Below are 25936 nucleotides of genomic sequence, written 5' to 3' on the forward strand. Positions count from 1 at the left end.
TCAGGAAATGAATTATCCGTAGGATACCTTAAAATGTATTTGTGTTGTAACACAGGGTAGGAGGCAGTGTGCTCAATAGTTCAGTGTGGATACATGGGTTCTGAAATCACAGTCCTGGTAACCAAGTTCTGAAACTTAGTTTAGTGTGGATACGTAGGTTCTTAAATCACAGTCCTGGTAACCTTAAGCAAGTTACTGAACCTTCTCTAAGTTTCAGTTTTCTCATCAGTGAAGTGGGTTGAATAATAGTGCCTTTGTTAAAAGGTAGGTGTGAGGATTGAAAAGTACAGGTGAAGAGCTTAGCACGTAGTTAACATTCAATAAATGCAAACTATTAATCACTTAGCTCACTTGTATAAGGAAGGTCTATGAGTTTACATAAAGGTAACATTTTGTGGTAAGAGAATCTCTCCATGGTAACCTGTGTAAACTCCAGAGGGCTGCAGGGAAAATTACATTGTGGATGATTGGCCTTCTCCTGGAGTTTACCTATTAAGGTGAAGTAGGTCGTGCTTTGAAGTGCTTGGCAGTGGTTGCTGTGTCCCCGCCTTCCATCCTAGGTAGCAGATGGTAGTCCTCACTCGTCTCTGAAGGGTCCTAGTAGCCCGAGTCCTAGATGTGATTTGTTCCTTTTCCGCAAAGTGGTTTTGAAGGATATGGATTTTCCTCTTTGGGTATAAAACGTAAGAGGATGAATGAAAAATGGGAAGTTTTGTTTTTAAATGAATACAGTACACAGCCTCAGAAAACATGGGGAAAAGATGAGAAGGAAAATTATTTTTATTTCTAAATGCACTATTCATTCCACTTTCCAAGTAACTTGTGGCTGTCATTGTTTTTAGTGATTTATGCTTAAATAGTCTTCCTTGGGAATAATCAAATACTGGTTTCAAATATGGACAGGGAAATTACAAGTCATAGTAGAGTCTTAAAAGAATGCTTAGAATGAACTTGGACGGGATGTGGAACAGGGCAGCAGACTTTCCACCAGGCGCTATTCCTGTGTTCTCAGTTCTACCCTGGAGCCTTCTCCAGTGGGGGCCCAAATGCACCGCCATGATGTAAGAGTCTCACCAACTACTTAGTTTCTAGTAGCCCTCTTCCCTAAGCCTTACTTTTTTTTCCCCCTGGCAAAAATTGAGACAATGGTAACCTCCAACGTGCAGAGGATCTCTGAGAATGAAATAAGAGGCACCTAGCAACTGCCTAGACACTACCAGGACGCCTGTGCCCTGCGCCCCCTCTTCCCCCGACATTTGTGGGAAGGTGGATGATTTCGCTAGACCCCAAGCCTCTCTTCTTTGAGACATTAGGGAAAAAGAAACCAGTGTGATTCGCAGAATTTCCTGACTGGGCACAGCTGCAACTTTTCTGCCTTTTCTCATCCCATAAACATACCTCAAAGTCATCAGTTATGTTTTCTTTCTCATTTTTGGTGTTGAAAAAATTAACCTTTCAGTTTTCTTGTCTGTAAAATGGGGAGAAGAATAGCTCCCATTTCGTAAGGTGGCTGTGAGAACGTGAGAAGACAGGTGACAGGCTGCATAATTCTCACAAATGCAGTTGGAGTCCCTAGAAGGGGAGGAGAGGAGCTGTGAAACCCTGTTTTTAATTGGAAATTTTCATCCTGAGCCTTAAGGAAAGGAATGAGTTCCATCCCAAAGTAGAAACCAAAAATGTTCTTACTGAAAATGGCATAAGCACTGGTTTTCTTTCATGAGTTTGGTCATTGTTAGAGTTAAGCCCTTCCCTACATGGCAAGTGTGCACACATCTGCAGACCCTGAGGACACCAGAGTGTCAGGCTTTGAAGGGAGTGCAGCAGACACTCAGTGATGGTGCCTCTCACAGTCTAGCTGTGGCCGCACCAGGTCCCATAAGTCAGTACCTTAGGATTTTGTGTCTTCAGCTTCCTGGTTCTTGTTCCTGATGAATTCCTGACCATCCCCTTTACATAGTGATAGAGCCTTTACTCTCCGCTTGGAGGGATATTGCATTTGGAAGATTCAAACCCATTGCTGTCCCCATTGACAGGGAGCATGTTAAGGGTAAGGCACTGCATTTCACTTATTGCTTGGCCCCCGTTTCTGAGGCTGGATGGGTATCTTGTAGGCATTCAAGAAATGCCAGTTGGAAGAATATCACTGATGTAATTGATGTCTCTGTGTGCACACCCCTAGATCTTCAAAGACCATGCTTCTTGGTCTAGCCATAGGAACTCTCCACCGCTGAGACACAGCCAGGACATGGGCCCAACCTTTCTTCACTTCCCTGGTAGTGTCCTTTTTAGAGGTAGGCATAAAAAGACAGTGCTGGCCCTCAAGCCTAAAGGAGGGGGCAAAATGCAGAGTCCTGTGCTTCGCCACTGGGGGCTGGCTAGGCCACCGCTAAGGTCTGTGGAGGCTTCTGTTCACAGGAAAGGTTGATGAAAACCCTTGGCTTCAGCTGAGCCAGAGGATCCAGGCTTTACCTTGCACGCCCCGAGCCCTATGCTTGGCAAGTCTGCCACATGGTTATAGAAAAGTTCCTGAGGCAGGAAGGAGGCTTCTCTGGACCAGCCGATGGGAAGTGGGTAAGGAGGTGTGGAGGAGGAAAGAAAGAAAACTCTTTCCCCATTCTTAAGTACCTAGGAACAGGTGTGAGCTGTTTTAGATGTGTAGGAGCTTGGGAAGTTGGGAAGCATCCAGATGTATGGATGCTGGAGCATTTTCTCCATGGGGGTCTAAGCCTGGGAAAATGGCCAGATTCTACTCAGAGACATTCTCCCATTTTCTCAAACTAGGGATGTGCTGGGAGAACTCTGGGCTTCTTGCCCACAGGACAGCCCAGAAGCTTTTTTCTTCCCCTGTCTTGCTGAGCCCTATTTTCCTCCCTCTGTACTTCCCACCTTAGTCTTTGGAGTGTCTTTTTAGACTCGGGATTTCTAGTGACTTGAATGTTCTGTGCTTTCTGCTATGAATGGGAGCTGTGCTGCACCCCTGGGTCTGGCAGTGTCCCTAGCAGTGGGATGCTGCCTAGAACTAGGGCTTTCATGCTGACAGCACAGTGACTGATGTCATCGTTGGGGAGTTCCTTCTGTGGTCACAGAGGTCTTGGTCTTTAATGCTGTATCCTCTCTGTCTCTGAGATAAATTCCTTTGGGCCGCTGACTCTTCCTCCTCTAGTGGCTGCTGGCAGTTAATACTCCTTTCCCTAGACTGGTGAGATAGTGATTTTTTTTTTTTTCCCCTAGACTGATGAGATGGTTGCTTTCATCTCAGCCTGTAGAGACTGGGAGTCATTTGGATGGAGGTGGCCAGAAGCCACTTGAATGTTCCATGGCTATAGAGGACATCGAGCATCCATTCTCTTTTTCTTACCAAATGCATACGGCCAGCTCTTTCCCTGGCTCATTGCATTGTTCAAGTGGGATTGACCTCATTTGCAACTCTGGAAGTAGACCTTGATTGACATAAGCCTAAAATACCTATGTCCACAGCGATTGATTGAGGGATGGAGCCTGACCAATCAGAGCCAGTGAGATAGAGGAGATATCTTTCTGGGGCTGCTGGGAAAGTAAAGCTTTCTTTCACTGAAGCTTTTGGAAGGGAATCACGTATCCTGTGGACGGTGTAGTGTGAGGACATGAGTTCTTTATGGTAGCAATTTTCTTTCATAGGAATCTTACACATGTGCAGGACTTGTCACTGGTTGGAACCAGTAAGTAACCTACTTGGAGGCAGACTGGTAATGATCCCATCTGAACTGTTGGAACAAGATTTCTTAGTTAAATAAGCCACTAAGCTCCCTTACCCCTCTTTTGCTTAAAAGCCAGTTTGATCATTGTTTCTTGAAACATAGGAACTTGATATGCAGACCTTCCTCTTGTGAATTTGTTGGGGACTTTTCCTACAAGGTCTTCTCCCAGGCCTATGTGAGGGCTAGGCGTCAGCATCTGGGGAGCTAGGGATCCTCATGCCAAGGGAGCATGGAAACGAGTCAGGGCCAGAGAGGGGTGTCTGTGGTCCCTGGGGCAAGGCAGCTTGAGGTGGGACCCAGAAGTCCAGGGAATCAGAGAGGAACAGTTGGTTGGAATGGAACAGAGGATCTGTGGGTTGGAATGGATCCGTGAGAGGTCTTAGGGGAGTGGCCTTGCCCACATTGGAGTGGCCCTGAATCCATTAAAGATCCCAGGATGGAGATGTAGGCTGTCAGTTATCATAGACTGTCTGTGTGTATCTGGGTGGGGTGGGGGTAGGGTGGTGTGTCCAAGTTCTGTCATGTCTGGGGTGGTATTGTATATCTAACTTCTCCCAAACGGGCTCAGTCACACCACACTGGCAGGACATAGTCTCTTCCTATTTTGCTTTATGATGTTCCTGTCTCTTATGCTGAAAAGAGCCCTTGAAAGCCACTTTTTAGTTGCCTATACTGACACATACCTGTAATTGGATGGATTGTCTCAGCCAGAGCTAACCTCAGGACTAGGGCTGTGCTGAGAAACACCGTCTTTGTGATGTACATGGGCTTTTGAGCTCGTGGCTTGTGGTTGTGGACTGAGAAAATTGCTTCCTGGGTTTATAGAGGTGGAAGGGGAAATGACCCTTTTGCCACCATTTATTCAGTGATGCCTTCCTGGGATGATGCTTGGGGATGGATGTGACTTAAAAGATTTCAGGAGTTCATTGGAAGAGTACATCATAGCATGCATGACTGATCCCTATGTGGTATCATCATTATGAGAATCCCAGAAAGGTGACAGTTAAAAGAGTACTTAACTATATGCTGGTCACTGGAGAGATGGACACACTGAACTTGTTAGTCCTTATCCTGCAGTAGCTCAGAGCTTGATCTGAATAACAGATCTGTAATGAAAATGACAGGGGACCGTAGAGGGACAGATTCACATTGACACACGTTTTAAAAAATATTTAAAAGTAAACTTTTTTTTTTTTTTAACCATAATATTACTGGTATTCATCTTCTTTCAAATAGAATATCTAATATAAAACCTATGAAATTTATCAACAGAAGGCTTAATACAGTAGATGCTGGAAGCCTGTAGTTTTTCCTCAAATCCCTCTTGGTGCATGTGAATCCACTATATACTATATCCGGAATCAGGCCATGCATCTTCACTGAATCACTCCCTTTGGGAAAGTCGTGGCTCGGTGCTCTTCTGGGTTCAGGAACACTGAGCCAGTGAAAATCACTCCTGTTGGTCATCTCTGCACCCAGTGTGATTTCTAATACAGTGAGAATTCAATAGAACAATACCTTCCTAAGGTATTAGTTAGACTGGGAAGAGGGCTAATGCGGTAGCAGCCTCCTGGCACAAAGGCGGGGGTCTGTGGTTAGTGACAGTAGTGTCAGTCTGAGCAGGGAGAATGTCTGTGATTAGAATAACTGGTGTCCAGATACTTCTAGTGAACTTTTATCAGTGAGCAGATGTGGCCTGGGAGGGCAAGCCAGACAGTCCAGCCAGCTTGGAGCTGGAAGGGAGGAGTCCAGTCCTAGGTCAGGATACTGTGCTGAAGGCAGGTGGAGCTGTAGAGGCAGGTGAGCAAACTGGGGGCTCCCTGGGAGCCCTGGAAGCAGCTTCCATCACTTTGGATGATTGGGAATTGGAGGTGGAAGGATGCCAAGGAAGGTGTTTGGGTGTTTTTTCCTCTATGAAGTTATGGCAGTGCCATCTTCCAATCAGCCATTGAGAGAGATGCCTTTAAGAGCACCTCAAGTGAGCCCAAATTAGGGGATCACCAGGAGGAAAAGCTGCTGAGGTGGGTTGAGCACCACGGGTCATCTTCTGTCCTTCTGGCAGTCTTTGTGGGCTGGACACCCCAAATGTGGGCCTGGGAAAATAACATTTTCCATACTGTGAGTGTTTTTCAGTTTTCACAGTGGTGCTTTTAATAAGCAGTGTAGCATCAAAGCCAAGAACTGTGCTTTCTATTTCTGGAAATAAAATATGAGGAGCCCGGAGGCTTCTCTTTGAGGTAAGAGCTGTGTGACTTCATGTGAGTTACTTGAGTTCTCCGAACCTCAGTGTGCACCTTCTTTGCAGGGCTGTATAAGGATTCATTGAGTTGCTAATGGGAACAGACTTGGCTCATGGTGGGTACTTAGTCCTCGTCAGCCTTCCTGCCTGTCTGCAGGGACGGCAGTGGTGCCAGGGGGTGGCGTGCTGCACTGCAAGTTCATCTGGGATCTCCAAGTTGTGTTTGGATTTAGCTGGGGTGTGGCCTCTCCTCCTACACCTTGAGTCAGCAGCCAAGGTGGAGGAGAGAGGATGGGGTGTAGCCTGGGTCCGGCTGTCTCTTGGCCATGTTTGGGAGGTGCTGACCACAAGTCCGAGGCCCTGAAAAAAAGTGCCACAAGGAGGGTGTTTCTTTCCCAGTTGGCATAGCATCCAGGTTCTCGACAGCCGGACACAAACAAGCTGTTCTGGGAGCTGTGTCTTGTTCTCCTTCACCTCCTGCTTGCTGCCCGCCACGCTCACTGGTCCGCAGGGCTGACGTTGGGGAGGAATGGAGAGTGGCCTCACTGACAGTAGATGCCATTGTTTGCTCTCTGTGGAAGGAGGATGCCTGGCCGAGGCCAGAGACCGTGCTCCAGGGGCCTGGGTGCCCTGAAAGTACATTTGAGTCTCTGTCCTCAGCGAGGGAGTCCTGGGCCACTGGGGCTGTGGCTGGGTGCTGCTTCCACTCTGGCTCTTGATGACAGAGTTTTGTTCGCTTTGAAACAGAGTGTTGTAGGAACCAGAGCATGTGAGGGGGCTTTGGCAGCACTGAAGAGGGGCAGCTGGAACCCTTGACCCCCCCTCAACCCACGCCGGCCTGGCTAGAGAGTGCTTCCTGGAAAGGAACCTGTGTTGCTGGGCAAGGGAGGGCACCTTTGGCTTTAGGAAGCCTGAGGGTCTTTTCTCTTTCCTGGCTGCCAAGGATCTACCTAGTACCATGGAGGGGAAGACCAGATCGGAAGGGATTCAGAAGCCAAATAAATGAAGAACGTGGCAGCACTTGAGAGTCTTTGCGCATGTCATCTCATTTAATCCCCTAACAACAGCAAGAGCAAGAGGCTTAAACAGGTTAGGAAGCTTGTCACACCATAAGCGAGAGAGCCAGGAATTCTGATCTCAACTCCAGCCATCTCTGACCGTCCCAGAGTCAGTCTCTCTCTCTCTATCCCTCTCCCCACCCCACCCCCCGCCGTGTGTGTGCGCGCGCGCGCACGCACCATCAGTGTATGCTGCCTCCATGTGGGCAAGGCATATGCGTTTTTCTTTCATTATTCTCAGGAATAGGTACCTAGTGCAGAATGGGTAATGGGTAATGGTTGCTGACTAAGTGCTTAATGGAGATGTTGCTGCTGATAAGCCTCAGTTGAAAAGGGAAAGAGGCAGGCAAGCTGGCCAACATGAAAGCCAGGTTTTCTTTATAGATAAGAGTAGGTTTCATTCTGTGGGCCCCAGAGCCCCTGTCCCCAAATCCCCAAGAGTGTGAGTTTTAAATGGAAGCTGCGTTTATCTCCCCCAGTGGGCTGGAGGACAGGCCTGCTGGGACTCAGAAGCTTCCCTCCCTTCCTTCCTTTTTCCCTTTCTTCTTTCCTCCCTCGCTTCCCAGATAGCTAGTCACTGCCCTCATTTATAACATGCCATAAATTATGCTCTCCCTCCCCTATTTGCATTTTGTTTTTGTTCTTCACATATTTTATTCATACTTGATTTTGGGATATTTAAAGTAATTTGAAAAATATGAATATTAAGTAGAGGAATCTGGAGAAAAGGTCACAGAAATGTAATGGACCTAAGCTGCAAAAATGCAAAACACACTGTGTAACGGTGTATGTGTGGACCGTCCCTCTTAGTTAAAACTGGTTATGGGCATGACGTCATGCCCCTGGTTACAGGTGTTTCAACTAGATGTAAACAAGTAATAAGTAGCTTCAATGATTGGGTGATGATGATTGGACTACACTGTAATCTGGGCAGAACTGTAGGGATTCAACAGTTTTAAGGGTGTTTGTGATACAGTGTATGTAATACTTTTATGTTCTTCAGTACATAGATGGGGCCAAAGGACAAATTTCCTGTGTTTTCAGCACTGGGGTACATGAGAGAACAGGTGTTGGTCATACCAACACATATAAGTTGTTGCCTGCGGTACAGATCGATGAATCCTTTCCTGTTACTTCAAGGCTCAGGGGAAAGAAGGAAGGCAGCAAGTTAAGATCATATATGTGACATAGACCTAATCCTTTTAAATTACATGTTATAGCACTTCAGGTTTTGATTTGCCGAGGACTGAGATTCTTGTAGGTTTTCAGAAGACTGAGAATTCTTATGAACATAGGCAGGGCCTCTATTAAGGCTGAACAAGCTGGGGACTGCCCTGTTCTCTCTTCTGTTGGGCAGCCTCGGAGGGGCTGAGGCCAGGTGGCTTGTGAGCCTTCCCCCTTTGCACTGAGCCTGCACTCGGGTGGCTTTTTATCAACCCAGTACTGTTGCACCCATGTCCCACTTGAGGCTGGATGGAAGTCAAGCCGCCTGCCTTGCCGCTTCCCTCTTTCATTACAGTGTCTCTGACCACATTCTCACTAGGCCCTCTGGAAATCCCCTGTAGGGTTTTGGAAAAGCATGCTAAGAATGGTTCTCTTGTGCATGCTCTTGTTGTCAGGACACTTGAGCCAAAATTATTGGTCATTTGCCCCAGGAGCCCCTTGTTTTCTGCACACTCGTTTTTCAGGGGATTTTGGGGTATTAGGTGCAACAGTTTAACTTACCCCACACCCTTTTTGGCACTTTTAGTGGCTTACATGCCCTAAGTAACACTGAAAGCATTCGTTGGCTTATTAGGGGCATTTCCACATTGGGGCCCTAATCCCTGGAGATCAAGAAGATGTTTTCTTTGGGTGACTTTTTTCTCCTGGTGGACCAGTACAAGGAGGAGGGTGAGTTTAGTTTCTACACACAAGCCAGGTACAAGACTTCAGAGTGAGAGGGATAATTTACACCCTGTGGCTATTTACCACATATTTTGTGCGAATTTCCAGTGCTAGGGAAAGGGATCTCAAGATGAGTAAGACCTGGTGCCTGGTTTAGTGGAGGGGACAAAGTGGGACACAGGTCATGACAGCATTACAATGAGAATATAGAGAACCTACAACTGCTGCATCCCTCCCTGTTCTTCAGGATGCCCTCTCTGGCCACCAGGGCAGCATGGCCAGAGGCCCGCTGGGTTGGAATAGTGTTTGTTTCCCTGTCTGATGCAGCGTTCCCTCAAAGCCGAGGCAAGGTCTATGCACACTGCACAATTGAAAGGTCTTTCGTGTTCACCCACTGCTGGATCAGAAGAACCTTACGCTAGCTGGGAGACCTTTGTTTCTTCATGCTTTGTACTGCTTGGATTGAATTGGACTCGCTACCACGCGAATATTATTATTTCACCCCTTCAAAACCAGAATTTATAATAAACTGCTAATAGTTCTTGGAATAAAGGCACTTCAGAGCATGGATAGCTTGAAATAATTCTTCTAACATCTAGAAATTAGCCAGTTTTACTTTTGAAGGAGATGGGAATAAACATTTAGTGGTGAGCCAGAAGGAGAATAAATGGCCAGCATTTGAGATTTTCTTATTCCTGTTTATGGAGAGAGACTGGCATAGACTTAATTCCCAACTTGTTGATCTGTTATACCCTATTTTAATTATTTTGCCAGATGTAAACATTTTCCCTTTTTTTATGAACTGAGTGTTTACACCATCTATCACATTTAATGTATTCGGTGCCTGTGAGTGCCGACCTCTTCAAAACTGTTGACTTCATCATCCATGTGCTGTCCAGAAATGAGATCTTGATGCCCCTCAAATGAATTATGAAAAGCTTTTCATAGTAATATAATTGATCCACTGTTGGCCACACTTACTTAAAAAAAGTCAATGTTAACGTGTTAATATTTCATGAGTGCCCACGTTGCCAGCTCCTTGCAATGGGACCAAACTATAAAGAATGAGAATTGTTTTACAATAGCTCAGCACATGGACAGAGTGCCAGGAAAGGGAGTTTGGGATTGACTTTAAAGTTTGAAGTGCAGCAGGGCCATTGAAAAACAATCCTCTGACTCATGTCAGATTGTTATAATTATTGAATGCCCACAATGCAGCTTTGTCCCCATGGATTTATACTGGAGAGGTTTCTTACCCACACACTGTGGTTATTAGCTGCAGAGAAAGCGGCGTTTGTTTATAATGACATGGGGTATATCTGGATGGCAAAGAAAACACTGCAGATTCTGTCTTCTTAGGAAGGAGGCAGGAATTTGGCAGACAACCTATAGGAAATTGGGAGACATGCTCTCATTACTTTTCATATATGTGGGTGGTTGTAGCCAATAACCATTAGATACCTTTTCTTTTTAACCTTTGTCCCAAACTCTTGAGAGAATGAAATTGCATGCTTGCTTTTCATCTGTATGACATTATACAGCTGGTATGCCTGAGCATATCTCGACTTACTCTTTTCAACGTGTCCCCCAAAACTCCTTTCTCTAGGTTTTACATCCTGCCTTCATAAAATTTGGTGTCACCAACATTGTCTACAGAGCCACTCTTACTATTTTTATAATGAGTGACTGTGTTTTGAGCAGTTCTCACATGGTCAGATCTCATCAAGGGATTTTTGTCAGAGGAGAAGATAAAGTTGAGGAAGTAAGACTTTGGGGCCTCCTTGGAGACATGTCTGGTTTGGAGATCAGTGGTGGTACTAATGACCCCGAGTTGGGCATCCAGCTCCTTGGGAGATGAAAGGTCATTGAGTCAGAGAGGACCAGTCAAGACCAGCTCCTCCAAACTGCTTTCCTGTCTGTGTCTTCCTTGGATGCCCTCCCCTCAAAAGCCCCACTGGAACTCTCAGTTGCCTTTGCTGTCAGAGGATGTTCAATATCAGTGGGTTTCTCAAGCTTAGAGGGCAATAGGGAGACACAGAACCACGGTAGTGTGAAATTGTCCGGAGGCACTTACAAGCTGGGGTGTGCAGATGCAATGTGTAATTGCTCCGGAAATACTTATAACCTTTATCACGCTTAGTGGTGGAAATGAGAAAATCTATGTGAGTCAGCTTAGTACTGACTTGGGACCAATATGAAGCATTCGAATCCGCCTAGGCTTTTTGCAAGTAGAAAGCAGACACAAAACATAGGCTCAAGTAACACTAAATGTATTTGGAGACTTAAATTAGGACTCATATATTCAGTTCTTTATTTTTGTTTTCTGGTTAAACAAAGTCTGGAAGATCTATAGGAATTTGAATTACCTTTATAGGTTTATGGGAACCAGAGAACCTAAACTTTAGAATTGGGGTTATCCTGGAAAATATGGAACACATATTGACTAAAATCCAAACAGTGGGATATTGAGTGTGATGCAGATGATGAGCCAATTAAGAGAAAGGTTTTCGGTGGGGCACGGTGGCTCACGCCTGTAATCTCAGCACTTTGGGAGGCCGAGGTGGGCAGATCACAAGGTCAAGAAATCAAGACCAGCCTGGCCAACATGGTGAAACCCCATCTCTACTAAAAATATAAAAATTAGCTGGGCATTGTGGCACGCCCCTGTGGTCCCAGCTACTCGGGAGGCTGAGGCGGAAGAATCACTTGAACCCAGGAGCCGAGATTGCGCCACTGCACTCCAGCCTGGCGACAGAGCAAGACTCCATCTCAAAAAAAAAAAAAAAAAAAAGAGAGAGAGAGAGATTGAGGGAGAGAAAGGTTTGCATTTAAGCATCTTCCTCTTGTACTGGTGACTGAGTGGGTCTGAGGTGGCACCGTTACACTGGTGCTTGTTAACTGTTTCTGTTTTTTAATTTTGCTCTCTTAAAGGCTTTGATTTTTTTTTTTAATTAGAAAAATTAGCTACCTATACAGATATTCACTTAGTAATCCCTTCATTTAAACAATCCATTTATGCCTTCACACATGTATGCGTGTATTCTATTTCATGGTAAAGTTTTAAAAGCAGTCTTATTCTGTAGTACGTTGGCCCATTTTTAAACCATTTGCAGTCATGTGTTTAAAAGATGTTATTTCATAGACAACAAAATGGCTTCTTGATTTTCATGATAAACATATACTCGGAGCCTTCCCCCTCCCCATCGTGAGTGAGCTTTTGGAGGACAGGGACAGTTTCACACCTCCTGGGACTGGAGGTGGAGGAATGGAATGAGCTGGGTGAGCAGGTACTGGGTGGTTGGAGCTCAGGGCCTGGGCCAGGGAGTTCTGGGGAGGGAGGGTGGGAAGGTGAAAGGGAGGTGGTGGCAGGTCATGGGGGTACTGTGTGCCATGCTGTGGAGTATAAACCTCTCCATCAGTGCAGAGCCATACAGGAAAGGTTGTTTGTTTGTTTGTTTGAGACAAAAGTTTGTTTGTTTTTTTGAGACGGAGTTTTGCTCTTTCCCTCAGGCTGGAGTGCAGTGGCGTGATCTCAGCTCACTGTAGTCTCTGCCTTTCGGTTTCAAGTGATTCTCCTGCCTCAGCCTCCCAAGTAGCTGGGATTATAGGTGTCTGCCACACACCCGGCTTATTTTTTTTTTTTTTAATTTTTTTGTTTGTTTGTTTTTAGTAGAGACGGGATTTCACCACGTTACAGGCTGGTCTCGGACTCCTGACCTTGTGATCCGCCCGCCTTGGCCTCACATAGTGTTGGGATTGCAGGCGTGAGCCACCATGCCTGGTCCAGCAAAAGTTTTAAGTGGATAAGTATGTGTGGGGAGTGGGTCATGATCTGGTTGGAATAATGTAAACTCAGGACTCTTGCCGTACAGTAATTTTTTTCAGCTTGCTAGACACTGTTGCTGTGGAGGAGTGGAGAGTGGTTTCATCCATATGGCAGCATCATGGCTATGTAGCCTCAAAGCCATAGGCAGCTCCCACCCCACCCACCCATGTGGCATCCACAGTTTTAGTCTCTAATAGCACTTTGTCTCCTGAGAAGAAAAGCACAGTTGTTTTTCCCTTCTTCTTCTCTCATCCCCAAAGCGTTCTCCTTCTCACCCAAACCATGATCTCAGACCTCTGGAGTAACAAGTCAGACATGTCATGGAGCCTGTTTGAAATCAGTTGTCTACATGAGTGATGAAATTATAACACCCTAAAAGAAGTCTTTGGAGTAGGAACTTGCCAGGGTCATTAGACATGGTTGGGTTGAGAGAGGAAATGCGATTATATGAAAAAAGTAGAATACAAAGTAGTGCATATTCTGTGATCATGGTTACTGTTTCAGGGGACAAGGACTGGAGGGGAACTTGTGGCTTGTAAAGGCTGTGGGGTTGTGAGTACTGTTTCCCCAATTAAAATATCTTTTATTATTGTCATGATTTTGTTGTGCCACTGATGTGTACATTAACTTAAAGAAATCAAAGTGAACAATTTTTTAAGATGACAAGAGTAAGTCTGGAGAAAAACCAAGACCTTAGAAAGAAGGCATGTGTACATCCCAGTCTGCTGTAATTTCAGGAGCTGCTGCTGATGCAGAGGGCTTTAAGGCAAGGGAGATGTTGCAGCACTCTGGGGGCTCTATGCCTCTCTGCATGCTTGTTTAGTCTTTGGCTTGGCCTGTTCACCAGCCTACGTGCCCTTAACCTGCGGAAGGTAGATCCAGCTGCTGTCCAGACCTTCAGGAAGCAGAGCCCTATTCAGTTTGTTCAGTTCTCTGTTGCTCTCCAAAGCCAGACCCTCTGTGGGACACTTGGCTTTTCAAGGCCCCCTGAGTGGTGCGTTGTTGAGTAGAAACGTTTGAGATGCTCCTTTAGTGGCACTTGATTCTCTTGGATCAGTAATTTGCCATTTCTTGTATGAAAACGAGGAGCTCAGAGTTTTGAATTCTGGCCCCACTTCTATCACTTTCTTGCCCTGTGACCCTGTTCCACTCCCAGAACCTTTTTGAGTCTTAATGTTTAGAAAATGCTTAATTGGATCACATGAAATGATACAGGTGAAAGCATTTAGAAATGGATAGCACTGTGGGAGAATATTTTTGTTAATAGTTGCATGATAATGTGGACATAGAGGAGAATTAACCGTTGTCAGAGCTTAGTTTCTCAGTCTTTTTATCTATTAAATGGGAATACAAATACATTGGGGATTCCCCGAGCATGTAGGTGGAAACTGTGAGCCCTTCCGGAGGACCATGACTTTTATCTCTTGACTTTATGGTATAGGAACATCATAGATGCTTAATTAAGATAATGGAACAGATGAAAAATGGGTTTATAAAAAATACCCAGATCCAATTTCATGTATTTGTAAACTATTGATCAACCTATGTGGAACCTATGGCCAGATATGAATTAGCTGAGCATTGATAAGGCATTTCAGGGAACACATGTGTCAGCTCGTTTTCTCACTTTACTTACCTCCTCCTCTATCTGCTTTCCCTCTCCCTTATACCTTTCCCTCCCCTTTTCTCTTCTTTTTCTACACTTTCTTTCCTTTTTCTCTTTTCCTTAACTGTTGTGCTGCAACTGTAGAGAAACTAGAGGTGTAATTTCTCAAATACTGGTCCTCTGTCAATTGAAATGTAGATAATCGTTCACAGATGTCTATACAGTGACTGAAATAATTATTTTGAAGGAACCATTGCATGTGTGACAAACTCGCCCACTGCCACATAAAGTCTTTGGGGGGAGATGGGATAGTGTGTGGTACCACCCTGTCGCTTATGCCTAGGCAACAGCTCACATAATTTATTCTAAGCCTCCCATCCTCAGCTTCTGCACAGAAGTATAGTGGAAGTTAGGGGGATAGAGGCCTTGCCTGTGGAGACTTAACTGGGAGAAGGACAAAGAAGGCATGTAGCTGGAGAGGGCCAATGCTTTTTCCAGGGCCTGGGGCTGGGAGGTGTCCTAATGCACTCTTACAAGCTACGTAGAAGCCAGGGAGCGTTCCCCAGTCATGCTGCTCAGAGGATAGTGTGAGTAGAGCTGTGCTAAAGGAACTTCAGTTTCAAGAGCGCCTTCACTCTGATATCAGTGTGGTACCACAGATAAAATTAGCATCCATGTTAGTAAGCCCAACCCAGAGAACCATGTGGTTATCTCATGATTTTATTTAATGACTGTGTTCTTTGCAGAGCTTATCGGGGTAATCTTCACAGCATGTCCTGATTACATGTTATACAGACCATATTACAAGTGAACTTAAAAAGCAATTCAAACCTCACTCCAATTTAATTTATATTTTTTACATTGGAAGGCAATATTTTTAGTAGGAAATTGTCCAGTATTTGGTTTTGTTTTTTACATATGTCAATTTTTATGAGTCTTGTGGTTTCCATTCCCCTAGCACATCTCATCTTTGCTAGTAGCAGTGAAGAAGAGAGAGCAGCTCTCCTGGTTCTCCTTCACCTTGCTAATCAGGCCATCCTGCCGAGCTCTTTAGGGAATGTATAATGACAAATAAGAGCTTGTAGGACTTGTATGTGGAGCTTCAGGCTCTTTTCTAAATGGCAAACCAAAGTGGCCAACATTTGCTACCTGTTTGAGCTTGAGTAAGTTACTTGACTTCTGAGCTCTGATTTCTTGCCTTTAAAATGTTCCCGCTTCACAGGTAGTGGTTGATTCACAAGGTTGCCAAGGGGTCTCAGTGAGGCAACTACCTGTGAGAAGTGCCTAGTCCCTGGAAGGCGTTTGAAAGTCATTTCCCAGGGCAGGTTGGATACTGAAGGCTTCCCAGGCTGCTGTCCAGGTGGGATTGCTGGAGACCTTCTCAGATACCCTGGCCTCTTTTTCTTTCCATCTCTCACTAGAGATGCTTTCTGTAGTTGGGATATGCAGGAGGAAAGGGAGAGCGGGTGCTTACTTGATGTGAGGAATTTATTCTTCCTCCAGATCATTCTGATAGAGCACTAACCTTTGGATGGGAAAAGGTGCAGGGCTGGGACATGCACTAGTGTTACATCACTGGAGTTATGTTGGGGATATGTCCAGTGTCAGATTTCTTCTGTCCAAAATCCCATTAGCAGAGGAAAGGAAGAAGATACATTTCCTTGGCAACTATTACGTCCCAAACACAGGAGCTACAGAGGCAAGAGTGACAGTTGTTGAGGGATATGGGAGTGTGAGAGGTAGGGATGTAAACTGAAGAGCTGCCATCATAAAATGTGGTAGAATGTTCACAGAGGCTTACCTACCCTTCCCTAAGGAGATATTTATTCTAATTTTGGGGGAGGGGTGGACTAAGTGATTGGGGCTATTCACTTCTCTGAGAAACCAGAAAATGAGAACTTCCATAAAATCAGGAATATGAACTCTAGTTCCGTCTGCATTTCGAACTTCATTTTTTTTTTCTTTCTCACCAGATTTTAAATCCCTTGGTCATTTTTTAACAGTATTTTCTGTGAAATCCCCGACTGTAATGTCTACTTTGTTTACTCATTCACTCATCCTTCCTCATCAGATTTATTACACAGTATAAGGCAATATATGAAATTAAAAATAACTACACTGTGGACACTGGGCTCTGCATACAGTAAATATTCAGTTGTCGTCTACAGACTTGCCTAAGTGTGTATGCAGTAGTTATTCTAGGCAAGTGTTTGCTCCAGGCTGGATGTTGTGTACAGGATAGCGAGGGAGGGTGCGTCAGAGCTGGCAGTTTCCTCCAGCAGTCAAATTCTGAACACCCTAGCTGTGCCTCTTGCTGGGCATCTAAACTTTCACCTTTCAGAGAAAACAAGGTCTTTGGAACCAGTGTGTTCTTTCAAACAGTGTTGGATACTGCTTGATTGTTACCATCTGGGAACCAAGTTTTTAAAAAGAAGCTCGGCTGCTTTGTTAAGATAAGAGACTGTTGTGTGAAAATTGCTGAGTGAGAGCTCCCACTGGAGGCTCCTTGTCTTCCAAGCCCTTACCAGTTTACTCTTAGCTGGGAGAGAGTTGGAGCCAGATTGCTAGAGCCCCCTTCCTTCCTGCCAGTTCCTCCCAGTCCTGAACTCTGGGGTGAGTAGAAGGTAGAGAGGATTGATGGGGCCGGACTTCTGGCCTTGCAGAGCCATGCTGACCTAGAGCCTGTTTGGAAGTTGGCTGTTACGGCAGCCTCTCCTGGACTGTTGCTGCCATTGTTTGCCCTCCCTTCTGTTTCCTTCTCTCTATTTCAAGCATTCACTACTTGAGATGGTGCTACTTTTTCATGTATTTGTTATTAGTAATTTTACGTTTCATCTATTAGATGACATTTTTTACCCTATTCTTAAAGTACACACTGGTTTTTTAAAGTTTCTAAGTATGTTTTTCATTTGTATGTGATCATGGTTCATCAGTATAAGAAAATACTTAGCCGGTTCTGTTTTGTAGTCTTCAAAAAAGATAATAGCTTAGGAAGACTGCTTCTTCATGCAGATTATGAATGCGGCTTCCTCTGGAGCCAGGCAGAGATGTCCACTTTTGCTACTTCTGTTTAAAATTATACTGCAGGTTCAGAAATTAAAGGCATCCAGATTGGGAAGAAAGAAAGAAAACTGTCTTTATTTGCAGATGAATTGAGCTTGTACTAGAAAACCTAAAGGAACACACCCTCGATACCCCTTCCCCCAAAGTATGAACTGACTAATGAGTTTCAGCAACCTTACAGGATAAATGACCAATATACAAAAATCAATTGTATTTTTATATACTAGCACTAAGTAACCTGAAAACCACATTATAAACACAATTCTTAGGAATAAATTTAATAAAATCAGTGCAAGACTAGTTTATTGCTAAATAAACAGAGAGCTATCCATGTTCATGGATTGGAAGACTCAATATTGTTAAATCTTCCTAAAATGATTCATAGATTCAGTGCAATCGTTGTAAAAACTTTAGTATGCGTCCTTTTTTTTTTTTTTTGGGTCAAACTGTTTCTAACAGTACAGAAATGTAGATGATCTAGAATAAACAAAAAATCTGGAGAGAGAAGACAAAGATTAGGGGTCTTATGTATCTTGACTTCAAAACTTACTACAAAGCTACACCAATCAAATCAGTATGTTATGAGTGTCAGGATAGATAATGGTGTAAGCATAGAGAATGGTACAGAATTGAAAGTCTGGAAATAAAGATTACATTATTGTCAACTTATTTTTTTACAAAGGTACCAAAGCAATTCAGTTCAATAGTCTTTTCAATGAATAGTCTAGGACAGTTGGATATCCACATGCAGAAAAGGTAAATTTAAACCCTTAACTCACATCGTACACAGAAATGAACTTAAAATGGATTCTAGACTTAAGTGTAAAAAGTTAAGCTAAATCTAGAAGAAAACATAATAAAAAGTTTTCATGATCTTGCGTTGGGCAAAGAGTTCTTGGATATGACATTAGAAGTACAGCATGTCAAATTACTTTCAAGAAGGTTTGCTAGCATTGAAGATTGTCTTTTTAATAACATCTGCTCATTCAGTGGGCAAAAATGGGTGAAAGTGAGCACATTATTTAACTATATTCTTGTTCCTAATTAGTTTGAACATATTTTTACTTATTAACCACTCAAAAATACTACCGCTTTCTGGGCTCTTGTAGGTCTCTATCACATCTTCCAACCCACCAAACGTTTCAGGAGAAAACATTTCCTTGGAGAAGAACATAAAGTTGTGGAACTTTGTACCTTGGATTACACTTTCTCCTCTCAACTCTGGGTCCTCCATTATAGGGAATCCATAGTGGGTTTTGTCCTGCAAAGAAAACAGTGTGACTAAGTAGTTTTCTAGAAATAAACAGCAGAATGGGAAACGGACATACCTTAGAGTAATATAACAATCAGGATGTGATAAAAAATTAGCTTGGGATTTGAAATCAACCTGCTTGGGTTCAAATCATGGTTCACCTCTTACAGTTATGCAAACCTTGGGTTAGTTACTTAACTCCATCAAATCTTTCACTTCATCTGCAAAATAGAGAAAAGAAAATTACTTTTCCTGTTAGGGTTGCTTTGAGCATCAAATGAAACAATGTGTGTAAATGTTTAGTGCTTTGTAAGTAGTATATAGGAACCCATTATTAAGTAATATTACAGTTTGGGTTTCAGACCTGTGAGCCCAGGGCTCAGACTCCGGAGGTTCCTGAACTAGGTTTTCCTAGGCATTGCATGTAGAATCTTATCTTTTTTAAAAAATAAATTTTAATTGAAAGATTGGCAACAAGTTCTTTTTGTCACTCCAGACATGATTTCCTTTGGGGCTCTTGTACTCCCATGTTTTGAATTCATAGAGTAACTCAAGGGCAATAGGGAATTCCTCTCAACTCTCTGTCTCTGAGAATACCTCTGGGTGCTGGAGAGATGCCACTTATCAATTCTGTTGTTATTGTTTTTACGGCTGTAAGCCTTCTGGATAGAACCCAGTGGATTTTCCTGAGTACAGAAGAATTAAATGAGGTGAGGGAAAGCATTGAGACTAATTATCACCTTCAAACTATGCCTGAGTTTTTGTTAGCCCTGAACTTACATATCCCGACTCTACTGGTCCATGAGTTCTTCATAGTTGGGAACTGTACCTTTTAATTCTCTGCATCTCCTAGGGGCCCTTCTCAGTACTAAGCAAATAATAAATATTCATAAAATACTGGGATTGTGCCAGCATAATCTGAGTTTCTAATAGATGAAGTTATAGAATCATATTCATGTTAAAGGAAGTTCCTATGCATAGTCTCATTTCATTCTCTCAACAACCTAGGCTTGGGGTGGGTCTGTCGGTGTAGTTGAGAACATTTAATATCCCTATTTTACAAATAGGAAAAGTGAGGCCCAGATAAGTTAATGATTTGCTAAAAATGATGCAGCTCTTGAGAGAGAGCAGAGATTTGAATCCCATCTACTGATTCTAGCTCCGATGGCCATTCCTTGCTTTATGTTGCCTATGTTGCAGACTGTTACACGTATCAGACACTTCCAATTCAATGAGTTTTGTCCTGGTGACAGTCCACACATCCTGCTCTCTTATTCTCAGATTTGCAGGAGGAAGGGAAGCATTTTTTGACATTGATGATATTGAGGAATGAGAAAAATCCTAGAATCAAAATATTACTCCTTGCCTCCCTCCACGGAGACTCTCTGGAAATAAACATTTAGGGACTTCTTGTGTTGTGGCCGTTGTGCCAGGGCAGCTCAAATGGATGCTTTTGTCACGACCCCATCCACCTTTAGCAGAAGATGTTGTATTTCTAGCCAATGAATAAATAAACAAGTGAGGGAAAATGACATTTCCTGGTAATGGAAAGTAGCAGTTGGTGAGACTTTAGACAAGAAGCGGGTGTTCCCGAGAATAAGCAGTGGCCACAGTGGAGCGAGTTGTTGGTTTACTTGGCTGAAGAATATCTTTGCTTGCATCCTGATTGTCAATAAAGACCTTTAAAAACCACAGCTTGACTCTGGCGGGCTGAGGGTGCTGCTGTGCTACTGCTGCAGGATGGAGCTCTCTTCCTGGTGGACACTTGATTCATAAGGAAGCTAATTATTCATTCTTCCTCCGTGCAACCCGCTGGAACAATTGCCGCGCTTGTTCGGTGCACAGTGTGGCGTCGGACAGTCAGGCCTTTTTATGTAACTGATGGCGCTGTATGTTCATATTGTTCTTTATGTACTTATTTTATAGCTTATGCAGCAGACATTCGAGTCAATTAGCTTCTTGTCTTGCAAACTGGGCACTGCTGTTCTAGAACCAAGTTAGAAGGGCGTGTCAAAGGCAACCCGGACAGACCTCTCCTCTTTCTTTTTGCGCTGTGTGGGTTGGTTTCAAGTTACAGCATTTTTATTGGCTCCTCTTTGCTGAACCTTGGTTTCAAAAGCTGGTGTTTGTGTGTTGAATTTCTTAAAGATATAGCTTTTGTTTTTACAAAACTGAAGTCAGGCAGCACACATAGCCCTTGGGAGTGGTTGTTTTTTTAAAGGAAGGATTTTTTTTTTTTTTTTTTAATGATATCTGTTAACCAAAAAATCCAAGTGAAGAGTTTCTCGACTTACTTTTTTTTAACTGGTGTCAGTATGGAGTCGTGTTTCTTCTTGATTTGCATTTTTTTGTCCTGTATAACCTTACTCCTGATTCTTTTGTCTTGATTTTTTTTTTTTCATCCCATATTTCTTGAAACTTGCCTTACTGTTTTGGGGACAAGTTAGAGGTTAAGTAAATTAGTTAAATTATGTTGTGCATATCCACAAACAATTTCTGCAAATGGTAATGTATTTGAAGCATAGATTCATTGTTTTAATCTTGTGAGGATTTTTAAATATCGGAAAGAAAATTTTCTACTTCCTCTTTCAATCTCCTTTTCCATGGCTTTGGCCCCTGGCCCTTAAGGGCCATCCGTTCTAACACAAGAACAGAAAACCAGACACCTCATGTTCTCACTCATAAGTGGGAGTTAAACAATGAGAACACGTGGACACTGGGAGGGGAACATCACACACTAGGGCCTGTCAAGGGGTGGGGGACTAAGGGAGGGATAGCATTAAGAGAAATACCTAATGTAGATGATGGGGTGATGGATGCAGCAAACCACCATGGCATAGTATACCTATGTAACAAACATGCACATTCTGCACATGTATCCTAGAACTTAAAGTATGATAAAAAATTAAAAAATGATATAGAGCCATTCATTTGCTATTGATGATTGAGGTAGTGGTGGTGGAAGCAGAGGCTTTCATCCAGAAGATCTCCCCAAGACGGAAATGCAACAGGCAGGATTTTTATCCAGTGGATTTTGACCCAGTAGACCCTCAAGTATTAGGATGACAGAGACTCCTATTTGCCATTGAATTCTCAGAGCCTTCCATGGTGGCTGGCCCAAGGCAGTTGTTCAGAACATATGCCAGAGAATGAATGAACGAATGATCTTGCCCACGAAACCTCTCCCTCCCTCTGTGTAAGTATCCCTTAAACTCATCCAGCCCTGGCAGCCTCGAAGTATCCCCGGCTCACCCAGGGCCTCAGAGTATGCCTCGGAGCAACTGGTTTCTTCTCAACGGTTAAGTGTCAACTAAGGCTAACGCAGAAGACATTGCTTACCCTAATGTTTGCCTTTAGAAGTAGAATCCAGAGGAAAGGACCTTGAATTTGTTTTTTATTCTTGCTGACTTGGGAACATTGATTGATAATGCTCATACTGATCCTCTGGCTAAACATTTTTCTTCCTTTATCCATGTATTGCGCTCTGGGCTGTCAGCATGAGAGGTGGAGAAACAGGAAGACATGGTGTGCTTCTGCTAGCCTTTTACTGTCCAGTTGTAGAGAGTAGGCCCAGTGAACTCAGGAGTTTACAAGATTGAGCAGTTGAGTAGTTGCTGTATCCTAACGACTATATCTGGTGCTTTACTCTTACATACTTTTGAGACAGGAACACATGGGTGTTGGCATCAAGGAACTGTTGAGGCCATCTTTATTTCTCCATAACACCCAGCACAAGACATTTACGTGGATGGTTTGAGTAGGATAGAAGTTTGTAGCTGTTTATAGAACAGGGCAGGGACTTTCCTGAGGTCAGAGAGGTTTGATGAGGTGATTTTGCTGAGCTGGGCCTTGGGAGTGGAGAGATAAAGGGAGAACAGGTGCATGGACACAGAGACCGGGAAGGCTTCGGAGAAAGGACCTGGGCCTGGGGGAAAGCTGCTGAGCCATTGGGAAATAAAGGAGCTTAGCCTTGCTGAAATTAGAGGAGACAATTCAGAGAGCCATGAGGTAATAGAGGTTTCAAAGACCTAACTAATAAACAAAGGAAGAGAGCATCTTTGGGAGTGGACAAGACCATACCTCACCTAGCAGGTGAAGTCAAAGGTTACCTGTCTTGCAAAGATCCACAAAGGCTGGCAGTGGGGGCATCCCAGTGGACATCGTTGTAATGAGAAAGGGGCCCAAAAGTAGGAAGACTTATGGAGTCCGGGGCTTTAAGGAAGACTCAGCCGAAACCTGGCCACCTCTTTAGGCAGCTTGAGACTTGGCCTCTCCTACCAGCTGCTGAAGGGAAGGCTTCATTCAGTCACATCTGGCCATGGAGACCCTCCTTTTCAAAAGCGGACAGGGAGTGGTGCCCAGGCTCTCAGGGCTTCCTCTTGTCTGGGAGAGTGGAGCCTCCCCACAGAACACAGCCTACTCTTGTTCTTTAGTGCCTGCTGCTCATGTGGGCTTAAAAAAACAAAACCTAGAATGTACTCATTCTTTAAAAAAATCTGTTCGTGTGGTTAGCCTGTGTATAATACCTATAAACGTGTGTATACACTAATTATATCTAAATTGTACATTATGTGTCAGTTACATTTGTAATCACACACACATACATATGCACATTATAATTCCTATTTAAAGGGAAAAACAAGCTAGTTTTTTTAAAGGGAAAAACCAGCAAAAGGTATAGGGAGAGGGAGGCACCCCTCCCCACCCCATCCACTGGTTCTCTTCCCTTTTCTGTCCTCTCTCCGGCTGGATTTATGGACTGACCCTTCTCCTTCCTGCTGTTTGTCTGCTGCATGACCTCAGTGCTGGTGATGGTGAGCTGATGACCTTCCCCTTCTCTCGTTCTCTGCTGTTGTAAAGGCTAATTTCAACCATTTAGTTCCACAGTAGCCACCTCTTTGGCAGATGAAGCTCTCATTGCCTGGAATTTCTCCCTCTCTTCCTCCCCAATTCCACCACTCCATGGTTCCACCTCCAGGAAGCCTTCCTTGCCTGTTTTTCTTCCTCCTAACTCTCCCCAGCCGTGTCTAAATCTTACACTTCTTCAGAGCTGATCTCAATTTTTGCTTCCTCCATGAATTATTTCCTATAGAGCTTGTCCTTCTCCTGCCCCCTCTGCCAGCTGAGGGCTTTCTTCTTTCCCTGGATTCCCCCAGTGCCCTGAGCTGATCTTAGATCTGCCTTGTTTGCCCCTTAATTGAGGGGTACAAATTCCCCCCAAGCTCCTTGAAGGTGGATGCTCTGCTTCCTTTTCTTTGTGTCTTAAAAATCTTGCTCTTGTGTAGTCAAAAAAGTATTGTTTGAAATAGTTGTATTGTTTCAAGTAGTTTTTTTAAAATCAGTTCTAGGGGGTTTTGTTTGTTTTGTTTTTTAAGCTAAAGGAAAATATTCAGCCTGGGCAACATAATGAGACCTTGTCTCTACAAAAAATTTAAAAATTAGCCAACTGTGGTGATGTGTGCCTGTAGTCCTAGCTACTCAGGAGGCTGAGGTGGGAGGATTACTTGAGCCTGGGGGACGGAGGTTGCGGTGAGCTGAGATCGTGCTTCTCTGCTCTAGCCTAGGTAATAGAATGAGACTGTCTCCAAAAGTGTGTGTGTGTGTGTGTGTCTGCCTGTCTGTGTCTGTAGAGAGAGTCTGTTTGCCTATAATACTTACATTGCACAATACTACATTTACTTATTTTTTACTTATTGAAATATGCCACTTGGTTTTAAATAGCATGTAAGATGCAGATATTTGCACTTTTAATTGATATGCCAGGCAGGAGATTTACTGCTCTCAACAGGTGTAAGAGGTAGGAAAGCTGCCCCCACCCAGTGTCTTAGCACTGTGGAACTGATCCTGGTGCCGTGGTGAATAAGTGGCAGACCTCCGATTCACACCACATCTCTGACTCGCAATAAACCACACTGCCCCTGCCCCCACCACCAGCCCTCATGGTGATTAAAACTATTACTGTGTACACACAAAATATATTAGGTTACAAGTTTTTTTGTTTGCAATTCTAAGCTTCTAAGCTCTGTCCATTTGTATTAGATCTTCATAATTTGGGGGCCTGTGGAAGATTGTTTCAAAGCAAGCAAACTAACAAAAAATGAGATCTAACATTGTCAGAGACAGTTGTTCTGTTAATCCAGACATTCAACAAGGGTTATAAATATGGCATAAAAGATTAGGGGGAAAAATCCAAGTTTTTGATAAATTGTCTTCAAAGCTAGACTGTTTCTTAGCAAAATAAGAAAAGGCAGTAATGTTCCCAAGATCATATTTAATCTACACATTCTTGGTAAGACCTTATTTTTCACCTCTTTCCATTAAGTTTAAGGTTTCCTTCTGCTTCTTGCACTAATCATTAATAACTATACTGTTGTCACAGCTCAAAACTTTCCTATTGACACTTCAATCATTTTTTAAAGATCTTGAATGTTCAACCTTTATGAAGCTAACCTTTTGCACTCTATTAAAATTTAAGAACCGCTTGGTTCTCAGTGAATGCCCCAGCTACTGGATCATGAAAGCATTACCTTGTGCCAAGGGCATGATGCAGTACACTCATTCCTTTTTAACAAATAATAAGAAGTTTGACTTTTCATTTACACATCCTGCCAATTGCTAACAAGTTTCCATCTCGTTCAAACACCAGATTGATCCTAAGAAATTGAAAATATTGATTTAACCCTCTGTCTGATTTGTACTGCAGGCACCTTCTAGTGCAGTCTTAGCACATTACAATTGCTTGGCTGTAATTCCTCAGGGGACCACTAATAACTACCACATCTGTCTTTTCATCTTCCGAAATTATGCTAGCAGTTGTCCAAGTCAATTGTGATTCATTTGATACTGCTCTCCTTCAAGACATATTGCAACCAAATAGACTTGCTCACCAGTAATATATCTGATGACATAGTTAGTTCTTGTTAATTGACAGAATGATTCAGGCTTTTATGGATGGCATTAATTGGTCCCTTGTGTCCATGCAATAATTGACCAGACAGAGAAGGCAGCATTTTCGTTCACCCAGTCAGGAGAGTTTTGAGGTAAGAGAAATGTAGTAAGGATGACAAAATGTCTGTATTTTTAATCCAGACTTTATCAATGAGTTGAAAAAAAGAAAATTTGTGGTGGTGGGTGGAATTCAGATCATCTAAATTACGAACATTGCATTGCATCCTACGGAGATGTGCTGAAATGCAAGTCTGCTTTCTCCTTGGCCTTCTTGTGCTGAATGTTTTAATGCAGGGTACAACATGAATCTAATATATGCA

The 25936-nt window shown here is 43.5% G+C and overlaps 1 protein-coding gene across 10 annotated transcripts in view; it reads left to right on the plus strand.

Moving 5' to 3' along the window:
• Positions 1–25936, plus strand: part of TEAD1 (TEA domain transcription factor 1) — a 273107-nt gene that overhangs the window by 135235 nt on the left and 111936 nt on the right. The window lies entirely within an intron of this gene.

This window comes from Sapajus apella, unplaced genomic scaffold (genome assembly GCF_009761245.1).
Source record: "Sapajus apella isolate SASKATOON/1434 unplaced genomic scaffold, GSC_monkey_1.0 scaffold47, whole genome shotgun sequence".
In the NCBI taxonomy this organism is placed as follows: domain Eukaryota; kingdom Metazoa; phylum Chordata; class Mammalia; order Primates; family Cebidae; genus Sapajus; species Sapajus apella.